Source organism: Felis catus, chromosome B2 (assembly GCF_018350175.1).
Source record: "Felis catus isolate Fca126 chromosome B2, F.catus_Fca126_mat1.0, whole genome shotgun sequence".
Lineage (NCBI taxonomy): Eukaryota > Metazoa > Chordata > Mammalia > Carnivora > Felidae > Felis > Felis catus.
In genome coordinates, this window is record NC_058372.1 from 83,535,490 (window position 1) to 83,558,233 (window position 22,744).

Below are 22,744 nucleotides of genomic sequence, written 5' to 3' on the forward strand. Positions count from 1 at the left end.
GTCAATCCCTCCCTTAGTGCCACATTTGCAAACTTGTAGAAAGATTTAAAAAAAAAATTTGTTCCAATATACTCTGAACGCTCACACAGATATAATGGTATTTAATACAGTCATCAGTACTTATTTACAGATATTCAGTTACTACCCAGACCTTTTTTCTTTGAAACAAATCAATCTGCATAATGAGCACCACAATAAAATATCAGAATAAACTCTATTTTAGTCTAAGAAGTGGAAGTACTTGCTAATACTTTTACATTAAAGAAAAACTAGTGTGAAAGTCACTATTTATGCTAGAATCATACTTACTTGAAATAAATAAGTCCAACCATGTCTCTAACTTTAAAAGAACTATTTAAAAAATATGATTTGACTGGAGAATTGGGGAAGCAGCCTACAATTTCTTCTGACTTCTCTCATAAAGCTTCCCAGGAATCCCAGTTGATTGACTCTTTATTTGGCTGATGTGCCAGAGATTATATTGAGAACTTTCCACTTTATCTCATTTAATGGGATAAGAGAACCATAATGTTAGCTTCTGTGGGAATGAAAATATAAAGAACACCCTCAGGGAGTTTGCCAAGTACCGGGTTCCTACAAAGTACCAAAAAGTTTTAGGAATTTATTTCTCAACTACTCAAATGGGTTTGATTAAATAGTAATTTCTACTGATATAACCAACCCCTTAAATGCACCCATGACACAGTACTATGGACTTGAACATTCTAAAATTTGGGGGCTCCTGGGTGGCTCAGTCAGTTAAGCATCCAACTTCAGCTCAGGTCATGATCTTGTGGTTCGCAGGTTCGAGCCCAGCATTGGGCTCTGTGCTGACAGCTCAGAGCCTCTGGCCTGCTTTGGATTCTGTGTCTCCCTCTCTCTCTGCTCCTCACCTGTTCACACTCTGTCTCTCTCTAAAAAATAAATAAACATTAAAATTAAAAAAAAAAATCTAAAAACTGAAGAATTGAGGGAAAGTAAAGACCTAAAGCCAGACAGTATTTCACGTGGCCTGTTACACTGAACTAAATACACGCTTTTTTAGAAATGTGAAATGAGTTCCCATGTTGAACAAAACTCATGTTGATAGGTTGTTTTTTCTTTCCCTAACCTCGAAGCAAAATTCCATATGCAACACAAATTAATTTATGTATTTATAAAATATGTAAATAATATAGACCCTTAACAGATAACCCATCTCAATTTTCTAAGGCACGACACCACCAGTCCTCAGTTTATTTCCAACTAGGCTATAATTTGAACTGAATCCTGTAACCCACGGTGGAAACACTAGCTTTTGGTTTATCAGGTGAGAGAAATCAACTACTTCTTGAAAGAGAGAAATCTCTCTATGAAGATAAACCAAGTAACATAGTTGTTTAGTGGAAATTATTTATTTTAACAGAAAATATCATAGGGCTAGACACACTTAGAATTATTCATATCTTGATTTAATCTTAATAGAATACTATTGTATAAAAGAAATATGATTATGAATATTCTATTTGAAGACATCACTGCAAATAAAATGAAATCAGACTGTAAATTATCAAGCTTATCTAAATTGCATCTGTTTACAAAGGAAATGCTTAATGTTGTCATCACTGTATCAATATTGTATCAATGTTTGGTTGGTTTCCTGACACAGAAAAGACAGAGGACCTGTGTGACAGTATGTGGCACAAATAATTTCACTATGATGACAAGCATAAAATTCTAATTGAGAAGATATTATATATACCATATAGCAGAAATAAATCAAAGATAGCAAACCTTTAAATTTTTTCAGCCCATGAACTGAGTTGTTTTGACTCTGATAACACAATTTGAATGACTTTTTTTGCTATAATATTCAGATTTCTCTGGATTAGACTACACCCACAATACCTCAGCAATAGGTATCATGGAAAGAAGATTATTTAACTTCACCCCTTTTTTCCTTCTAACAGAAAACTTCCAGAGAGCTGAATGTATTTCATTAAAGCTATACATTCAATTCAGTATCTATTCAATAAAATACATTTTTATCGTATTTTAAATTTTATACTATAGAGTACACAATTTTCAAGGCAAGTTTATATTCCCCTTAGCCTGAATTTCATGGCATTCAGATGAAGCCATTAGCAGACAGCGGATAAATAACAACAATTCTGTTAAAATATGTACACACTTATGATATATAGTAATATAGATCAATTGTCATGACTGTGTTCTTTATCCCCTGACAACTGTGTGATCATATCCTGTCCTTTTTATTCTGGGGAATGCACTCATCCATGCTTTGAACCTGGATGAAACCAGGAAGATTTACTAATAACAAAAGTACCTTGTATGGTTATCTGAAACTAGTGTTAGTAGTAAACAGTCTTTACTTAGTTCTCATCTATCAATACTTTACAATGAATATGAATGTAGGCATTTTTGTTCAGATGTCACCACTGTCAGCATAAAGGAAGAACGTTATCCTGACTTCTGTTTGCAGCGTTCCTGGTGAAAGGTGCAGCGTGGGAGAGATGTGGGTGAACAGACGAAGCCAGCAGTAGCAGACTAACAGTATCAGAGTCACAGAAATCTGACACTATCCAAACAGAAAGCATATTCTTTGTTATCTCATTAAATGCTGGCTGTTTTTAATCTTTCGAGGTTTAATCACTATTGAGTGATATGCTATACGATAACTTAAACTCTGTCTCAGGCTCTAACCATCTCCTTTCCTCCTTGCTCAGGATACTAGAACCTTTTCTCTGTGGCTCACTGAGCTGAGCACACAGGCCCTTAAACACCTGCTCTGGCTGCCATGCAACAGATTACTACACAAAAGGAAAGAATATTCTATTATTGTAGCTGTTATAATTAGTAGAATCAATGCACTATGTATTCTGATAATAGCTAAAATTTTATGGTTGAATATTTGTATGTAGATTTAGTATGACAATTTTTATAAGTAATTCAAATACCTTTCAATAAATAAATTGCAGAGATCTTTTCCCCTTGAAAGGGTATATACAAAATAACCTTGCTTTTTTTTTTGAAATTCTTCATGACATGATAGCTATTTTAAAAATGTTCCGTATTAAATACTTCGCCACATAAAATGCTGATAGTAAAAAATCATTATAGTTACCAAAGTTCTACATTTTTTTCAAGTCACAACTTTTTTCCAACATTTTCAGCATCTCTCACAATAATACTTCAATTGGGGGCGCCTGGGTGGCGCAGTCGGTTAAGCGTCCGACTTCAGCCAGGTCACGATCTCGCGGTCCGTGAGTTCGAGCCCCGCGTCGGGCCCTGGGCTGATGGCTCAGAGCCTGGAGCCTGCTTCCGATTCTGTGTCTCCCTCTCTCTCTGCCCCTCCCCCGTTCATGCTCTGTCTCTCTCTGTCCCAAAAATAAATAAACGTTGAAAAAAAAAATTAAAAAAAAAATACTTCAATTGAAAAGCCAATCTTGATCTCAATGGCTTATAAAGAAGTTATCACCTGTATTGAAACAATGCAAAAAATCCTTGGTGCCCAATATAGCTAATCAAAGATATCAAAATGAAATCTATTTTGCAAATTTCATAAATTTCATAGATTTCTAATAATTTTCATAAATTTCATAATTTTCATAAATTTCATAAATCCTAATCTCATATAAGTTATATAATTGAACATAAGCATATGAAAAATAAATACATACCTACACAAATATTATAAAATTACTAAAATATTTTATCATGACACTTTATTCTTCAGTCCAATGTCAGTAATGAACAAAATAAATGTTCATGTGGAGACTAGCAATTAACATAGCTTCTCATATTAGTGGATGTGAGTACTTGCCCAATTAAAAGAACAACGTAGATAAATGCTCTGTTAACTTATGTAAGAAAATAACATTTCATGTTTTTACTTTTTAAAAGGCAAACCAGAAAAGTGAGATCAGAGGTGTGGAGAACAAATCTTTAAGAGGTGGACTATAACCACTTCAGTCACTTTCTGTTTGGCTCACAGTCCTGAATTCCTTGACAGCTTTATTGCTGTATCAGGCATCTAACAAGTGCATTTAAAAAGACTAAAAGGGGGTATGTTTCAATAAAGATGAATTATAATTCATTTACATTTTCATGGTGCTGAGTTTTGGAATAGATTACTTGGCCTATGACATGAGTCAAGTTCATATAAATTTTGGTTACAGCCTCAGTGGAGAAAGTTGTAACCCTCAACCCCCATGTAATTTTTCAGTTTCATCATGGGGAGACATTGAAAACTGAATGAAAATCAGCAACGGAAAATACCCTTAATAGATGACATCAATTTTTTTCAGTATTTCACTTTATAGTATTCTAAAAGTTCAAAACACAACAAAACTCACAGCAAGTTTTCTCCTAAAGTGTTAGATACAGCATACACTGAAATAATCCCTTTGTAAAGCAATTTAACGATAAGCACCAAGTCTCTGGGTAATTCTATTTCTGTAAATGTATCCCAAATAGATTCAACAAGATGTATCATTAGAGGAATAGGAAGGGATTAGCAATAATGGCAGAGAGTTGAAAACAATCCAAATATATAAAACCACTGAAAGTGATGTCAGTAACATTCTCAAGAAATACATCACTCATAAGAAAATGATACTACATGATATTGAGGAAAAGGTAGAATCAAATATATGTTATTAATAAAAATTTGGGAAGATTTTAACAGCTGACTATCTTCTTCCTTATTCTGTACATTGTGCATATCTGCATTTCCTATTTTCTCTAACATGTTATTTATTTTATAGCTAAAAACAATAAATGTTGTAAAAGGCCCTCACACAGTAAAATATTCTTATTTCATGTTCTCACTCCCATCATCTCTTTTGTCTCTTTTCAATTCTTCTGCTTCTGTCTTATGGTTTATACTTTGTTCTCTATTATTTTTCTATTGCTTCAGCTGCCTTATCCCTCTATTTATCCACTTATTCCACTGTCTGGTTTCTATAAGATGCTAGTTCCATTTAGCAATGGTGGTCTCAGCATGCATGGTACCAGCTATTTAGAATGTTTTGAAAAATAGTCATATTGAAACAATCATATTGTGTTCACATTTTTCCCCTTGTGGCTAAACAAGCAAATTCCATAGGAAATATTTCTTTTCATTCAGGAAAATATCTAAAGTAATTTGTTTTATAAAATACAGTATGTCAAAATAAATTACATCAGAAAATAAATTCTGAGCAGTTTCATTTTGGCTAAATTGCTCTTTTCAAAAGAAGTGTTACATGAAAAGAAAAGAAAAAAACAAACAACAAACCTTACGTAATATACCCATTACCACCACTCACATTTTCTAATATTAATTACCTATTTAACTGGCACAGTAATCATCCTAATAACTATTATTGTGATTCCAACTTCGGAGATAAAGAATTTTAGACTTGGATAAGCATTTAACAATGTAGCAGAAGGAGATTCTCAGACTTGCTCAAGTCCCCACATATCTCCTAACCTGCCTCACCACCATTAATCAGAATATTCATCTACTGAGTATTGGCAGAGACCTTAGTTCCACCAACAGAGTAGCAAGTCTGCCTTATGCCTTATGTACGTGACCCCAAACCATGACAACCATCAGAGACACAGCCTGAAAACCGTGTTAATGGGCACTGTTCTGAAGAACACACATGCCAGTCTTCGAACTCTAACATAAACACCTCTGCTATCTGTTGACCTTTCCTCGTGTAGGTTCTTACTTATGGTATACCATGCTTTTGCCTTACCAATATCATGGCCTGTGAAGCTGTTTAAGCTTTTCACAATTTTTTCGTTTACTTATGATTCCAGTGCTAATAATCCAATCTCAGTTATTGATCCTCTCCTTAGAGAAACAGTTTATGCTTTATAAGAAACATACCGCAGGACTAGGCCTCCTGCAATGGGTACCCTAAAATATATCTTTAGTGGTTTATGAAAAAGTCGATTTCCTCGGTGCTGTGGTAGAACTTAAAGTTTGTCAGAGTCGAAGAAGAAATGGCTAAACCAAGTTCCTATATTCTTTGAAAATGGTTAGAGGGCACAATGAGAGCAGAAGATTTAAAAGGAAGCATGTGGTTTATTTATGCTCTCATAGGAAGGTTCTGCACTGCCATAGTTATGGTAATACTAGAGTAAAGCCAACAGATAATTAGATGGGTCTACTTACTCTCTCAAACCACAACTGGTAAGGCAGGCAGGAATTGATTTCTAAAATTGTGTTCTATTTAACAATGAATAGGTAGCAGATTATCTATGTTTAAGAATGAGAGCATAACATTCCCTTTCCACCTTCTAAATAATTGAATGTTTCAAAACTAAATCCTTAAAAAGTGTTTCATTTGCCAAACTGAACATATCAAGCAGCCTATAACATTAAGATTTACTCTACAGAATCAACCTGAAAATACTTAAGGTTTCTTCCTCTGGAGCTACAGATATGTTTTGAGACCTTGAAAGCTATTGTTTGGATATAGTTCGTATTTGATTACATACCACACTTACAAAATTTCTAGGTTGTGTACAATATAACTTCATTGAAAACATCTACACACAGTTTTTAAGCAATTTCTGTCCTTTTAAATTACTACCTACCAGGTATCACGTTGCTTATTTGATATGCAATTAATCATTTACACATAAATATCAATGGAATAAAGTATTTACTTTCTATACCAGTTGGTAAAAATGACTAAGTAAACCTATCGCATACATTTTTATTATATCTGATTAGATTAGAGAAGAATGATATATTTTCAAGAAGTTCCTGTTGATTATTGAGTTGCTATATTACACAAATTAATGGTGTCCATTTCAAGATTCTCTGGATGTATTTCCCATATGTATGGCTCCTAAATGTATAAGTGATGGAGCTATAAAAACAAATATTAAAAACACTTAGAAGTTGGATGGAAAATAACAATTAGCCTTGACAAGAGAAAACTGAACCAAAGCCTGAAGATGGAATGTAGTAATTTCATATTGCACATTTAGTAAAGCTACCTGCTGTGTTTACCAGGGTCATTCCTCCCCAGCTGCTCTTTGCCAGACAAATAATAACACACTGGACACTTTGGATTTCCTCCCTCCTCTCCGCTAGGATGAAAGCAAGCTTAAGGGCAGATGCTCTTGAGGGCTTTACTCTGTGCGTGTTGTATGTTTGCCTGGGTAGATATAAAACAGTGTTGCAGAAAACCCTGTAACCTTCCAGCTTTAGAATTTATCAGAGGAATTTTAAAGATTTACTATTTTAATTATGTTTCAAATAAACTAATGTGAAAATTAATTCACATGTTCCTGCATGATAGGTGGAGTTGTGTCCTAGGAATGCACAGTATGAACCACAATAGAAGCTAGGGCTGGAAACAAAGTTCAGAAAGGAAAGGTACTAATTTGGGAGACACATTTATAGAAGACCCAGTTTTGTGCTGCTTTTGATCCTTTATATGTGAATTATGGGCCATGATTGATTCTCAGACATTTTTCAGGGTATTCCATTTTAATACTAGCAAAGTCATTTATCCAACTATGAACTTTCTTTTAATAAGGCCTTGCCAAATGAAGATTTAGTCTTAAGCAGCATTTATACTTGACCCCAGAGTTATACATAATGACAAGTTTAAATATTAACTGCTTGGGCAGAACCAATTTTACCAGAATAAAAACCTAGCTCAGTTGTGTACTCCCCCCACATAAATCCTACCCATCCCCAATCCCATCAGCTGTTATAAAAGCAGAAATCCTTGACCTCGTCTAGCACCTACAATATGTGAAACTGGTTCCTGCTGCCATCACAGCTGGCTTAAGAATCCCTTGGAGAGTCATTAGCTACAGAGAGAGGTGAAACAGCTTATCTAATGAGGTTACAATAGGAGTTGGAACTCTTCAGCTCTCTTCAAGTCAGCCATCCAATAATCAGAGCATTCATTCCCACCTCCATACCTTCCTCATAATCATTTTCTGTATCTGGAAGGCTCTATCATTTCTTTGTGATCAAAACACTACACTGCATGAAGCTTGAAGAGCTAATCCAACTATGGCATTATCCTCAGAAGAAAAATGTTGTACTTACGAGACATACTGTATTCCTATGTGTTAACATCTCTCTCTGGCTAATTCATGGGTTTCTTAAATGAAATAATATATACAAAAACACTAACACAGTGCTTGGTATGTAATATGGCTCTCAAAAGTGTGAGTTTTTTTCTCTTGCTTTTATTTTGCCTACAAATTCTAGCACAGTTTTCAGTGCATGGCAGAATAAATTGGCCTGCATGCCTCCATAGCTTGCCACGATGCTGCCATCTGCTTGGTGAGAAAGTAAAAGAAATGCATGGAAAGAAACTACTTGGAATCCGGCATTTTGAAGCCAATGAGTTCACTAATTCATGGTATCTAAGTTCAGGTTTGTGGATTGGTGCGATTCCTTACTGCAGTTTTCACTAGAGAAGAGAAAAAGATAATGCTATAAATTAGTGCATATTTAATAAAAGAAAATGTATTTAATTTGGTAGATATCCTTAATCATGCAATTTTATTTTCTGCTCATACAGGTTTCAAACAATTGCTCTTATGAAACAGTGGAGATAAAAGTTTGCCATAATTTTGGGGTATTTTTGATTTTTTGCTTTGCTGGCAACATTAATACCCTTTTGGGGATATCATAATGGGATTAGTTGTTAAAACTTCATGTAGTTTTCCTCATTTTTTAGGCTTTCTTTCTTTTTTTGAATTTTAATTTAAAATTGCCTAATATTCTAGAACCAGAAAACTATTGCTGTGGAAATAAATGGTGGTCTTTTCTGATAAATATAACCAATTTTTCAGGTGTTTCAACTTTCCAATCTTTGTTGTTATTTAAATTTAATTTAAATTCTTAATTATACATAGCATATATATAATAGTTCATTTTCCTAATGTCACCATTCAACTCAATTTTACAAGTATTTCTTAAGGGTTTATTATGTTCACATTTCTCTTGCAAAGTGCTAGAATAAAATCAAGGAATAGAAAGATCTCTATTCTAATGAAGCTTACATTCTCTGGAAGGAAGATAGACAATAAACCTAACAACTAAGAAAACTGTAGCTACGAAAAGTAAAAAGTGCTCTGGAAAAAAAGAAACAGTAGAGCAGGGTCAGGGTGTCAAAATGTTGAGAAGTTACAAGCTGCCATATTAAGTAGGCTGTCAGGAAGAGACCTAATTGAGAACAGTGGTTCTGAATGATGATTTGAAGGAGACGAGTTAGCCAAAGAGATATCTAGATGAAGACAATTTTAAGGTAGCAACATTAGCCAGAGCAAAAGCCCAAAGATAAGCACACTTCCAGTGTGTTTCAGGACCAGGGAAGAGACTGATGTGGTTAGAAGAAATGAGTGCAGGGGGCAACGGCAGGAGAGGAGGCCAGAGGGGTTAAGAAGGTGAGGCAAGAAACAGAGCACTTAAGGCCTAGTGGACTTTTCCTCTGCTCTGAATGACAAGGGGGAGCCATTGCAGCTTTCTGAGTAAAGGGATAAAATGGTCTGTACTTTAAAAAGGATCTAATTGCTGTGATGAGAACAGACTGTAACAGCCCAAGTGTAGGACAACAGAGACCTACATAAAAGTTTCACAGTCTTCCAGGTAAAAAAATGCTGGTAGCCTGGAACAGTCAGACAGCCATGGAAGTGGAGTCAGATTCTCTCCATATATATTTTATAAATATATAAATATGTTGAAGGTGGAGTCAACGGAATTTCCTGAGAGACTGCGTATATTAACAATCAAGTATTATAGTAATCTTTATTTAGTAACCAACAACTGATAATTATAAACTCACATGGAAAATAATATCTGGAAATCAATGACAAAGTTAATTTTATAAGTGATTTTTTTTCATTTCTGTGGAAAGCTGTAAAATAAATTTTCTATGCTGAAGATCCCTCTTACTAGGATATATTTACTAGATATATAGGCTGTATATTAAGTTGGGTGAAATGTTGCTATAAGAAAGTATGGTAGATAATGAAGGCTGTGACTCAGTGGCAAAATGTGTAGCAATTATCGTGTACTAGTATTAATGGGTTACTCCTTTAAGGAAAGAAATCACTGATCCATTTCATTGATTAATTAACCTCCTTCAGAAACTGTAGACATTTTACCCAATATTATATTTTCATGCCTGGTTTTATTTTACTCAGAAGTGCTTTAATAAATGCCGTATTTTAATACTAAGAAGCTTCAGCATGTTGGAATATTCTGCAGGTTTAGCAAAAGCTTAGCAAAGCATTTTGATATATAAGTAAAATTCAAATAAAGATTCAGTATATTAGTTCTTTCATGCCAAAAGAGAATTCTTTAAAATTAACATTATATTCCAGTGATAGGCAGAGTGATTAGACACTGAATATGCTTGGCTATTTTAAAAGAATACAATCATTAGCACAAAATGATTTGCAGTGCAATTTTACTTCACTTGAGAGGAAAACAATTCCCTTTCATATTTAGTAAATATATTTAAGAATGTAACTCTAAAAACAAGAAAAAGAATGTAGCTAGAAAAAACAGGTTCTGTAGAAGTTGAATGCTTACATCTCTCTTCCATTTTAAAAAGATGCCATTAGACACAGGTCAGATGTACAATTAAAACTGAGGAAAATAGATATAGTTTATAATAGAGAAATGTACTGGAGTTTTGACAATATATGAAATTTCATACTCATTAGTCATAAAATATAATTTGGAAAATTATATTTAAAGCTTACACAGCTTTACAAGTATTTAATGCTTTAGAGACAAGATGGCCCAACACAATTAGCCAAATCCTGAGGCAGCATTAAAATGCTGAAATATGAGATTGTAGGAGCTTCTCAAGTCAGAAGTTTTCTATAATCATTTTGATTAGTTAAAATATAATTTCACTTATATAAGATGTCCCATGGTTTACTCAAGATTTTGTGTACTATTATATATTTTGTTCTCATATACAACAGCTAAAAAAAAATAGCAGTGGGTTTTACTTATTATAAGTACTATGAGGAAGGCTTAAAAAAAAACTCTGCAATACACAATCCATAAGCTGAAGAAGATACGAAATTGTATTTTTATGTATCTCTTTTAAAATGGTATATTTCAAACTGATCCATAAACACCTGGAATTTTTAAATCATAAGAATCACCTGCATATATATAAGCAATGCACAGGACTAGACTCCACCCCAGTTACATACAGACTCAGGACTTCCTGAATGTGGGTCCTGCATTTGTATCTTCATTTGTAACATGCATCTAACATGTATTCTGGGGACATAAAATTTTGAGAATCAAAGAAAAGGCAACAGTAATACATTATTATTTGGTGGCGTATATATCAATCACAGTGGCTAAGAGTACAGTATATAAGGATCAGTAGAAAAAGGGATACCGAAGCAGATATTTAAGGATGGACAGAATTTGAATGCACAGAGGTAGGAAGAAGGCGTTTCTGATGAGGGGACTGGATTATTAAAGAAGTTTTAGAAAACAGTTAGTAGGTAGTATGACTTAGGTGGTAAAAGCAATTTGGGCTAAAGTGTGGATAGCAGGCCACTGTACCACCCAAATCTCCTAGCACCTCTTTGGTATTAAGTTTTTTGGAGGTTGACAGCTTATGATTGAATATTCCTTTGACAACTGTTCTAGGCTGATAAGAACAACCTGGCCCAAGTTCACATCCTCAGGTAGTGGCACAGCCAAGGACTACTTAATGGCAGAAGTTGGGATGGCATAAAGTCCTGGCTCCTTACCCCAATCAGGACAACTGTAGAGTGCCCTTCCAGCTCCAAAGCACTCGATGGGATTGACTCAGGCCATTGTTGCGGATGCATCTTAGCTCCATGATTTCCTCTGCTCAATCCTGCTCCTTTTGCACCTGTGAGCAGTCCCTCATAAACTTCCTGTATACATCTGTCCCAGGGTCCGTTTAACCTTGGAATTCAACACACAGTCTGGTTATAGCTGAGCTTACAAATTAAGGCTATTCTAGTTCCTTTCTATATATCTGTTTTGTTTGACACAATGAGGGTATTGTTTGCTTTAAAATTGAATTATTAGACAAAAATTGGACAATCTGAAGATTTTACTGAAAAATCTAGATTTCTGGCTTGCCTTCTGGAACTGACATGTCTGGCCCCACTGTATATGCATGCATGCATCCTCAGCAAAAACTAGGCCACTGTTCCCTTGGGAAGAGTCATTCACACTCCATGTCCCCTTAGTCCACACAATGCCACCTTGACTCCAACATCAATAGGTCAACTGCTTAGGAATTTATTTAAATGAATTGGTCAGTTACTCAGGTACATATCTAAGCTGCACCCTTTAAGACTTAAGCTTAGCTTTTAAAAGCACTAGAGAATTAGGAAAAGTCATTAGGCATAGTGATTAAGAGCATGATTTTGGGTTTGATTTCTGCCTCTGAACAGCCTTGGGTTGCTCAAACTCTCTACACCATTATTTCATCTGTAAAATGGGGAAATTAACATCACTTACATTAGAGAGTATTGTGAGGATTCACTAAAATAATGAATGCAAAGAACCTGATACAGAACTCAGTATAAAGTAAATTAAGCAGTTTTTCACACCACACAGATGAATATACTCACACATTTATATATATATATATATATATATATATATATATGACATATATACACACATATATGTATATAATTTACACATCATGTAATTTATATATCTATGATACACTGGATATAATTTTATACTATAGGGAGGTGAAATAAGTAAATTTAGATGGATATTTGAAGAAAGAAAATATTTATTAGCATTGTTTTTAAAATTGAGGAAAAACATTTTAAGAAAAAATTACATGGATACCAAAAGCAAGTATTATTTATAGTCTTTTCATAACAATTATTTTTTGCATTGTTTTATAAAACATGAAGCTCTATGGAGAAGGAAAATGATTTTTATTTCATAGAGGTATGCTTTTCCGACAAATGGAGTTTTGTAGATAGACCCTCTTCTTTACACAGTTTCTAAATTTGAACTCACTAGTTCATGCTCACTAAGAAACATGCTTTTTCCAGCCCAAATTTTTGGTAAAGGGATAAATCAGTGCAGTTAGTTCTGATTATACCAATATTGGCTAAATCAGGAAGGCATATTAGTGACTATCTTATCCTAACTTTATACCTGTAAACGTTAGGTCCCAAATTCATGAGGTCATTGGCTCAAATCAGAATAAAAAAATTATCTTTGGTTTCAGTGATTCACATAAATCTCTAAGACAAGTCTTCCTAAAGTCACCTAAAGATACTTTTTACTCACTATAATAAACAATTGCAAATACTTGGAGAATATTCCATCCTCCACTGTGTGTGTGTGTGTGTGTGTGTGTGTGTGTGTGTGTGTGTGTGGAGAGAGAGAGAGAGAGAGAGAGAGAGAGAGAGAGGAGCGTTTTAACAGCTACATGAATAAATATATCAATTAATTCTCTTTGGGGTTCATATAAAACATTGGTAAAATTGGTTATTTTCAGTGAAATTAATTTATAAGTTTGAATTCAGGCTTTACGAACACAGTATCTAAAAGGGAAGCCAAACAAAAAACTATAATGTGAAAAATTTTATGAACTGCAATCATAGCTTTTGCTCATTGCTGTCAATCCAAACAATTCAAATAAATGTGTAATACAGAACTTTTTGAATATATGTATTTAGTATTTTGACAGTTTATTTCTGAATATCCATCTCTTTAGTAAAGAAATGAGTGAGTGAGCAGACTATATTAATCAGTCAAATTTATGTACTTTAAAACGTGGAGCTAAACATATTATTCTTTCTTCCTAAGTGGGCCTTTTACCCACCACGGTGTGGGCTTTAAATACTAGCATCCAATAAGCTAAAATGTCTTCACATATATTTGGGACTCCTGTCATTCTTCCCCAAAAAGCACTCCTTTCTCTTATCCCCTGCCATTTCTTACACTTCAGCTCATGAAACCAAACTAATGATTTAAAGTATACAGAGTATAAAGTTCTGGGAAATGTGCATGATTCTGTGGCCCTAGAGATATATACTATTCATCAGGTACTAGATTCAATACACAAGTAGCAGTTGTTTCCTGGTCTACTGTAATCAAGATTTTGGAAAGGCAGCTGTTTGACAATTTTATTTACATTTTCTAAGATTTTATTTTTGAAATTGAAAATTCCGTCTGGATTAAAATATATTCCTACAAGGTTAGAAAATCAGAAATGCAAGAACGCTACCCCTAACTGATCCTACTGGCTTTCACACAGTGCTGCTCCTTAACGTCTTTCAGCTTGATATCATTTTTGGATGTAGCTAAATGCCAGATACCCCGACAAACATACACTCTACCAGCTGGATCTCCATCTGCTCAACTAAACATTTTCACACCAAATCTGTATAAAAAGCTATGTTTTCAAAGACAGTTATCTACAACTGAAATATTAAAATCTTAACTCCAGGAGTCCTTCCACTTACATATTTCACATGCATATAAGCACGAATACAAACTACTTTCAAGTATTATCGGTGGTGTGCTTGCTCTCTGTTGTCAAAAGTTGTCTTAACCTATCCACGAAGGGGCAGACAGACTTTTTTTGAGCAAATGAAAATTTTTTGAGATTTTTTTCAAAAAGTATTTGCTAGCATCTTTTGATGTGTTTGCTTAGAAAAAAAAAAAACCTGCTAAATTAATGTCAATGAACAGGATGATTTCATAGACATATGCATTAAGTTTGCCTTAAGATAACTTTCTTGGCCTACATATGAATTTGTTACCAATAAATATGTTTATAATTAATTCCTTATAATGGTTCTCAGTGTCTTTTTAATTATACCCAGTGGCCAATAAAATCACAATTATACAAAGTGGCCAATAAAATCTCAGGTAATTTTTAAAAGTTTCTACCTGAAAATCACCAAACTAGATCAAGATGGTTCTAAACAATACTCCATAAATCCCAGTAGCAATTCAATTTTCTAGGTTGGGGAGGAATCATCTATAAAGCATTATTAGATTTCAGGAACCCCAAGAGCAGATGAAAAGCATGAAGTACAAAAATACAGCAATATTGCCATTGAGGCAAAAATGGGGTCACAGAACTCATACAACATATTACTGAATAATAGGAAAAGTTTGGAAACAGGAAACTATATACTCTCAGAACTGTGTATATTGTCTTTAGATAATGATGGTCATGCTTTAAAAAATATGTGTGCAAGTATGTTGAGACAACTAAGAGAAGTCCATTGTTTCAGATTAAAAGAACATAGTCAAGAAAACAAAGTATTAATGATGATTTCAAGATTTACATAGAGAAACACAATCTGCATTTCTTAGCACCTTGGCAAAGAAACATGAAGCATTCGGAACTTTGCAATTTATTACAAATCAAGTCCTTGTCCAGGAAGCAGAGGAAAATGTTTGCGTGTTCATAGCAAGAGCAGAAGAAGGAAAGGTTCGTTTTCTAAGAGGGAGAAGGGGTGTGTGCAAGCTCTCAGAGGGAGAAAGGGTGTGTGCATGTCCCTTATCCACAGGTTTTCCATTCACTATACTATTCTCTACTTTTTTAAAAAGTCTATTTATTTATTTTTGGAAGAGACATAGAGCACAAGTGGGGGAGGATCAAAGAAAGAGAAGGAGAGACAGAATCCCAAGCATACTCCAGGCCCTGAGTTGTCAGCACAGAGACAGATGTGGGCTCAACCTCACGAACCACAAGATCAATGATCCAAGCTGAAGTTGGACACTTAACCAACTGAGCCATCCAGGCACCCCTATTCTCTACTTTTTAATAACAATCCAGAAAAAAAGCATTATTTCAGGTAAAAATACCTTTTCCAGGATGAAGTTTATATGGGATAAAAATGGGTGTGGATGGGAGAAGAGTGGTTTGAGAGGAAGTGAATACATGTAGAGAGAGGTTTTGTTCACGTAAGTATCTTACAAGAAAAAACTTTTAGCCTCCAATTCTGTACTTACCCTAGGGAGACAAAGAAAAGATCCAAATCACAATGCACAAAAACACCTATGGTGGAGACCAAAATTTCTTTTAAGAGTCTACCAGAAGAAAAAATTATAAATGCCAATAATAACATATGTACATAGAGAAATACTTGCAAAAATATAGCTCAATTCTAGTGCTAAATTCAAAGCAAGAGAACAATGGAATTTAGATTTAGTTCTAAACGGTTTTCATTTCATGGAAATCTCAACATTACCTCACTTCTATATTCTTTTAATAATCAAAACTCTTGAAAAACACTTTTCACCTTACCCTTCTGAAAAAGATAAATGGCCCTTTATCAAAACAAATGTCAGGCCTTTTTAGCTGCATCAGAACACAGGTCAAAACAGAGATGGGTAACTGACTCAAAACAAACGTCTGCTAGGATCAATTGTCTAAAATTTTCCATAATTGCAGGCTTTGTTTAAAATGGTAAAAGTTAGGATATAACATCTTACTATACTATACTGCTTCCCACCCTCCACACCTACTCCTGATCTTGCCAAAATATATCTACCTCGGGCACCTAGGTAAAAAATAAGAGATAAAACAAGAAAGAGGATTTGAAAACTATTCCAACAAAATCAACTACCACTTTTCTTAATATTGAAAACAGGTGTACACTTAACCAACAGTGATTGCAGTAAAAAAAAATTGTTCTGAACACAGTGGTATGCTTAATATTTTATATTTACTCAGACACGCTATGCAGAAACTGAATATATTTAATTGGCTGAAAAAAAAGGACTTTGAATCATAGAAATATCAATGAAGAAAACTTGCTTAATTCAAGCATTTGCCAAGAAAAAATGGTTATCATCAAACACGAGATTAAATAATTATCTGTTTTCTTTGCTGGCTCAAGATAGATGTAGTGCTGATGCCTATGCTTACTGAAAAAAAAATGACATAACATCCTGTCTTTGCCATCAATGAGATCCATCAAAGATTCAAGAACAATAATTACATATTTATACACTGTCTGATGTCTTCAACAAACATTAGCCACATAACAGATGATGTCATCCATAGGCTAATGTTCTTTCATGAAAATCTCATAAGAATGCTCAAGAATTAGACCATAGTGATAGTGGAAGCAAAAAGAAAAGAGATTGACACTGATGTTCCCCAATAATCTAGGTTCCATGAGGCACTATGACCATTTCACCACTGAATCCCTCAGCCCTCAGCAAAATTATGAGTGTTAAATATCTACTGAATAGTATAACTAGAACTTACTTAGAAGAAAGGCTGGCACGCCTATAATTTAAAATCCTTTCTATGTGATGATTTCCAATAATTCACTGAAAATTAGAAGCATAAACAAGCATAGAAAGCAATTTTTAAAACGGAAATTATTTGTCCCTCGAATTTTTAAGGTAAAATTATACTCCTGCTTTCCTCTTCATCACTTATAGTGAGTGAGTTTCCTGCTAATGTGGGAATATCCAGATACCTGGGATCTCATCATGGCATATCACGGTTTTAGACTAAAATTCTTCAGACAATGTACTCCATAAACAGAAATCTTGTCTTCCTTGCATACTACTTGATCTCCAGTGGCTAGCAGAGTGTTTGACAAATCCTAGGCACTTAATATTTATTGAATAAATGAGTGAATGGGCAGAAACAACTTAGACAAATCGTAAATAAAGGTAACAAAGAACTTTCTAAGACATAAAGCTTCATAGGTTTTTGAAGATTACTGTCATATCTTCCCCAGTTTTCCCCCAAGTTAGCCAAAACCATTCTTTCAACTGGGACTTATATTACTGATTGTGAGTCACTTCATAATTGGACACAATACTCCCAGTTGGAGGTGACAAGTGTACAGGAGAGCGGAATGTCAGCCACCCTTGGTCTGCAGATTAGTGCAATCTAAGACATGTAAGATGTTCTGATGGCCATTAGACTCATACGGAGTTGTTTCATCCAAAGTTCACTTTTTACTTCTTACTTTGCAGGGCTATTAACATTTGACACAGATCACTGCCTCCTCCTTGAAATACGTTCTTTGCACTTCAGGGCATTCAACTCTGCATTTACCTCCTATCTCACGGGCCATTCATTCTCTGTCACTTTTTTCTAGTTGTTCTTCATCATCCACTGCCTTGGCATGCAGATCTGAGCTTTTTAAAAATGTTATTGATATGCACTTTCTAGATTATCATGTTTAGTTTCATTACTTTAAATTCCGTATCTATGCTGATTAACTCCAGATTTATATCACACACCAAAACCCCATACATAAACTCCAGATTTGTATATCCAACTAGAAGTCAACTATAGGTATCTTAAATTTGGCATGTCCAAAACTTCAAAGCTGTCCCTTTCATAATCTCCTGCATCTGAGGTACTAGCAGCATCATCTATTCAGTTACTCTAAAATATGCAGTCACCCTTGTTCTCTTTCACTCTCTCATACCCCACATTCTAATGGCCAGTTAATCTTGTTGACTCTATGTTCAAAATGTATCCAGACTGACTACCACTCTTTACCATTCCATTGCTAAATGTCTAGCCCAAGCCAACTTCATTTTTCTTCTAGATTATTGCAACAGCCTCCCAATCTCCTGCTTTTACCCTTGAGCCCCTCTTGTCTATTTTTAACAGAGCAGCCAAATAAAATTGTTAAGATGGACGTAAGTTGATGTCTCTCTTCTGTTCAAACCCCTCAATGGTTTTCTATTTCCATCTAAAGCCAGTGGTTACACAGCAGTCTGTCTTATCTGTGGGGGTAACACTGTAAGACTCCCAGTGGATGTCTGAAACTTCAAACAGTACCAAACTCTATATATATACTATATATTTTTATATTCATATCTGTAATAAAGGTTAATTTATAAATTAAATATAGTAAGAGGTTAACAAGAATAATAATAAAATAGAAAAATATACTGTAATAAGAGTTACATGAATGTGATCTCTCTCTCAAAATATCTTGATGTACTATATTCACCCATTCTTCTTATGATGATATGAGATGATACAATGCCTGTGTGATGAGAGGATGTGAGGTGAATGACATAGGCACTGTGATGGAGCATTAGGCTACTATTGACCTTCTGGTGATATGTCAAAGGAAAACCACCTACTTTCAGACCACAGCTGAACTGAAACCATGGATAAGGGGTGTGGGGGAACTGTTTATGACCTGCAAGGACCAACACAATATCCTCCAACCCCATTAATGTTCTGACATTCACTCCTGCTCTCCTCTATCTTTCCACACCAGCTACACCCACATCCATGTTGAACATGCCAAGCATGCTTTTGCTCAGGACTGTGCACAGACTGTTCTCTCGGACTGGAACATTTTTCTTTCTTTTGGTTTTGCTTTTCTACCTTACTCAGGCTCTTATTCAAATGTCCTCTTCTCTATGAAGTCTTTCCTGACAGCCTTTTAAAATCCCCAACCCTTCTGCAACTCTGTTCATGCCTTTCTATTCTATTTACATGGACATCATCTAATGTTTAAATATCTCCCACATTTAATATACTTTCGTCTGTTGCACCCCACACCTCACTCCTACTAGAAGGTTCTTAAGGGTAGATTTGTTTGTGGGTGTCTACTGTTTTTTCCCAGTATCTAGAACAATGTGTGAAAGTTACCATACGCTGAATAAAGACTTTTGAATGATAAAAGAATGAATGGTAGTTTCAAGGAAAAACATTTCACTAGTGAATTTTCAAGTATCAGCCTGCTAGGAAGGGTTTTGGTGTGATGGAACCAGGAAGTGCACCATATGTCACACTATTGAATTTTCTTTCCCACTCAAAATAGAGGTAAGCTGATCTTATACCACTTTATTATCCTTGGATACCAAGGTTTCTCTTAGGACATTGGTTCCTGATTACGGCAATTTTGAAGAATAATATGATTACTATTCACTCTGGGAAATTATACATTCTCATTAAAGAATTCCCATGGAAGCTCTACATAATCAACATGACCCTTCAAAGAACACAACTTAAATAATAGGAGAAAGATTTAATGGGGAAAACATAGGGGAAGAATGGCACAGTCTCCTTAAGCAAACTCCATACAACCATGGTCAAAATAATACTTTGACCGAAGAATAAAATAAACAAAATAGGCAAAGTACTAAGTTCCTAATTTCAAGGTAACAAACTTAAGAAAGAAAGAAAAGAAAGGACACAATTTGTAGAATAAATTAACCAAAACTGTATTATAAAAATCCATGGCCGTCTTTCATGATCAAAACCAACTTGCGATGATGACACTATAATTGTGAAAGTCTCATCATTTTAACACACACAATTAACTAACTCCTCGTGGAACTGCCATTAATGAAGTAATGCAGTTTTTTTTTATTACCATTAACTTTTAACTATTGTCTTCTTTAGAAATTTTATATTTTAGCATCAGTTAGACTGAATGAATCTTTTTTCTTCAGATCTGTATTGTAATGATATAAGTAAATATGCCTAACATAAATGACTTCAGAGCATGGCCCTCAAACTCTGAATGAGACACTGGCCACCAAACATTCATCTACCTTTTAAGCAGAAATAACTAAAATTTTAATTGCTAATCATCTGCAGTTCTTATGGTAAACATAAAACTTTGAAAGCTTTGGTCAATTAATATCTAAGCCAGACCAATATCTAAGCAATATTAATACAAATACGGAAATAAAATTGTAAATTTTAGACATACAACATAGCAACAGTATGTGGTCCAAGAACTCTTCTAAGAATTTTGCCCCACATTAATAAAAAATGTAAGTGCATTACCATGAACTATTAATCCTGATATATTTGATTTTTTAAGTACGTTTCCAACACAGCTGTTCTTTGTATACTTTTGAAAATAAGGGGACATCCATTAGAAAGTATGGTTGAGATCAATAAATTTAAGACATCCTGAATCTTCTCAAATATTCTTTCCATATTCTAGAATATTTTTGATAATGTTATGTACAAAATAATGTTTTTCTATGCATAGTCTACTTCAAACAATAATAATGCAGCAGAAGTAGGAAGTAAAACCACATCTTTCTTGCTCAAAGGCCCATCGTCTTTCCACTATACTAAACAGTTAAAGTGAAACCAGAAACAAAGAAAGACCCAGGCTTGAACGGAAGATACTGAACAAGGATATTGACAATGAAATTGTTAGCAATGTAAACTCTCACCTAAAGTATAACCAGATCTATTATTTTACGCTGGTTAAGATAAACTACATTTTGGGGGGAATGAAGAAAACAATCATAGTCGGTGGGGCGAGGGGAGAACATGGCTACAGGAAATTGGAATAATCCTTATTATACAATGTTAAACATAGTAACTAAATTCTTTTTCAAACATTGCATAAAGTGGTAGCCATAGGCTGAAGGTGACTCTGAAGAAATCGACAGCATTTTCTCTGAGAACAAAAAATGCGTTGTTCTCTCTCTTCATTGCCAGCCAAGAAGACATCTCAAAAAGTGCTAAGCATTTGTCTGAATCCTTACTCTGGAACTGAGCTTAGGACTTTGTTTCCTAAAGAACACACACGGTTAACAACAATCTTGAATCTTAACATTTCTTAAGTGGCTTTACATCAGAAGATCTGCTGATCAAGTTCACATTTGAGAGTGGGCATATAGATCAAATATTTTAATAAAGCAATGGCTATTTGAAGGAAAGGTACTGCAAATGTTGGAATATAAATTAGCAACACAGAAATGCAGTAAAACTATGAGTTTAGGTATAACTTTTGGCAAAGAATATATGTCAGAATACTACAAATAAGGTGTATCATTGTACTTTAGGAAAAGGAGTAAAGAAGATATGGCTACTAGTTTTTCTCTAGTTTTATTATATTGCACATGATATGGCCACATTACTGTAATGAAACCATTTTCCAAAGTCTCCATTGATATTCTTCTAGCTAATTCCAAATCTATTCTCTCATTTTCTTCACCCATAACCCCTTTCCAAACCTCTAATTTTTTAATACATACATGCCTTCCTGAAATATGAAGATTACATCTTTAGCAGAAAACAAATATTAAAAGCATGTTCTGGAGCTCCCTCAAATCAAACATAGACATAGTTATTTTTTTTTCTTTTACAACCCAGAAAAAGAGATTCCTTCTAGGATGTATACTAGATTTATTTGTGAAAACACATAACATTTTTCAAAGACATTATCATGGAGAGTTGAAGAAATAATCTGCATAACTGAGGACAAAAATTTTTTTCACTTGAAATACGCAAGCAATTGACATAATGATGCTTTCTCACTCAATGAGTCTCTAGTGCAATCTGTGTGTATGGCAAACAGCAACAACTACATTATATGTTGTTTGATTTAGCAATGATTTCTTTAAAGGTATGTATTTTTCACTTTTCAGCTGCTAGTGTAAATCATTATGTCATTTTATCTGTTCTATAGTATCCACAAGTCAGTTTTTAATGCATAGGCTTTCATTGTATCAACTCTGCCCTAAGGGGAACACAGACAGACATCTATAAGTCACATTTAATCACATATTCGTTTCAGTGGAAATAATGTATTAACCTATTTTCTCAAAAATATGTATTATGCACCTGCTATGTACCTGACATTTTTAGGTGTTTTGCTTTAGAAAACCTGTTTAATAAAAGCACTTATTTAAGAATATTCTCAGAGAACTGGATTCAAAGTATGTTTACAGTAGAGCTCAGCAAACCTAGTGGGAGTTGAGAAGTGGGACTGAATCAAGCAAAAAATTAAAATAAAT

The 22,744-nt window shown here is 34.4% G+C and overlaps 1 protein-coding gene across 6 annotated transcripts in view; it reads right to left on the reverse strand.

Annotated features, from left to right (window-relative positions):
• EPHA7 (EPH receptor A7) overlaps nucleotides 1–22,744 on the reverse strand; it is a 171,927-nt gene that overhangs the window by 63,638 nt on the left and 85,545 nt on the right. The gene's annotated exons all lie outside the window — the stretch shown is intronic.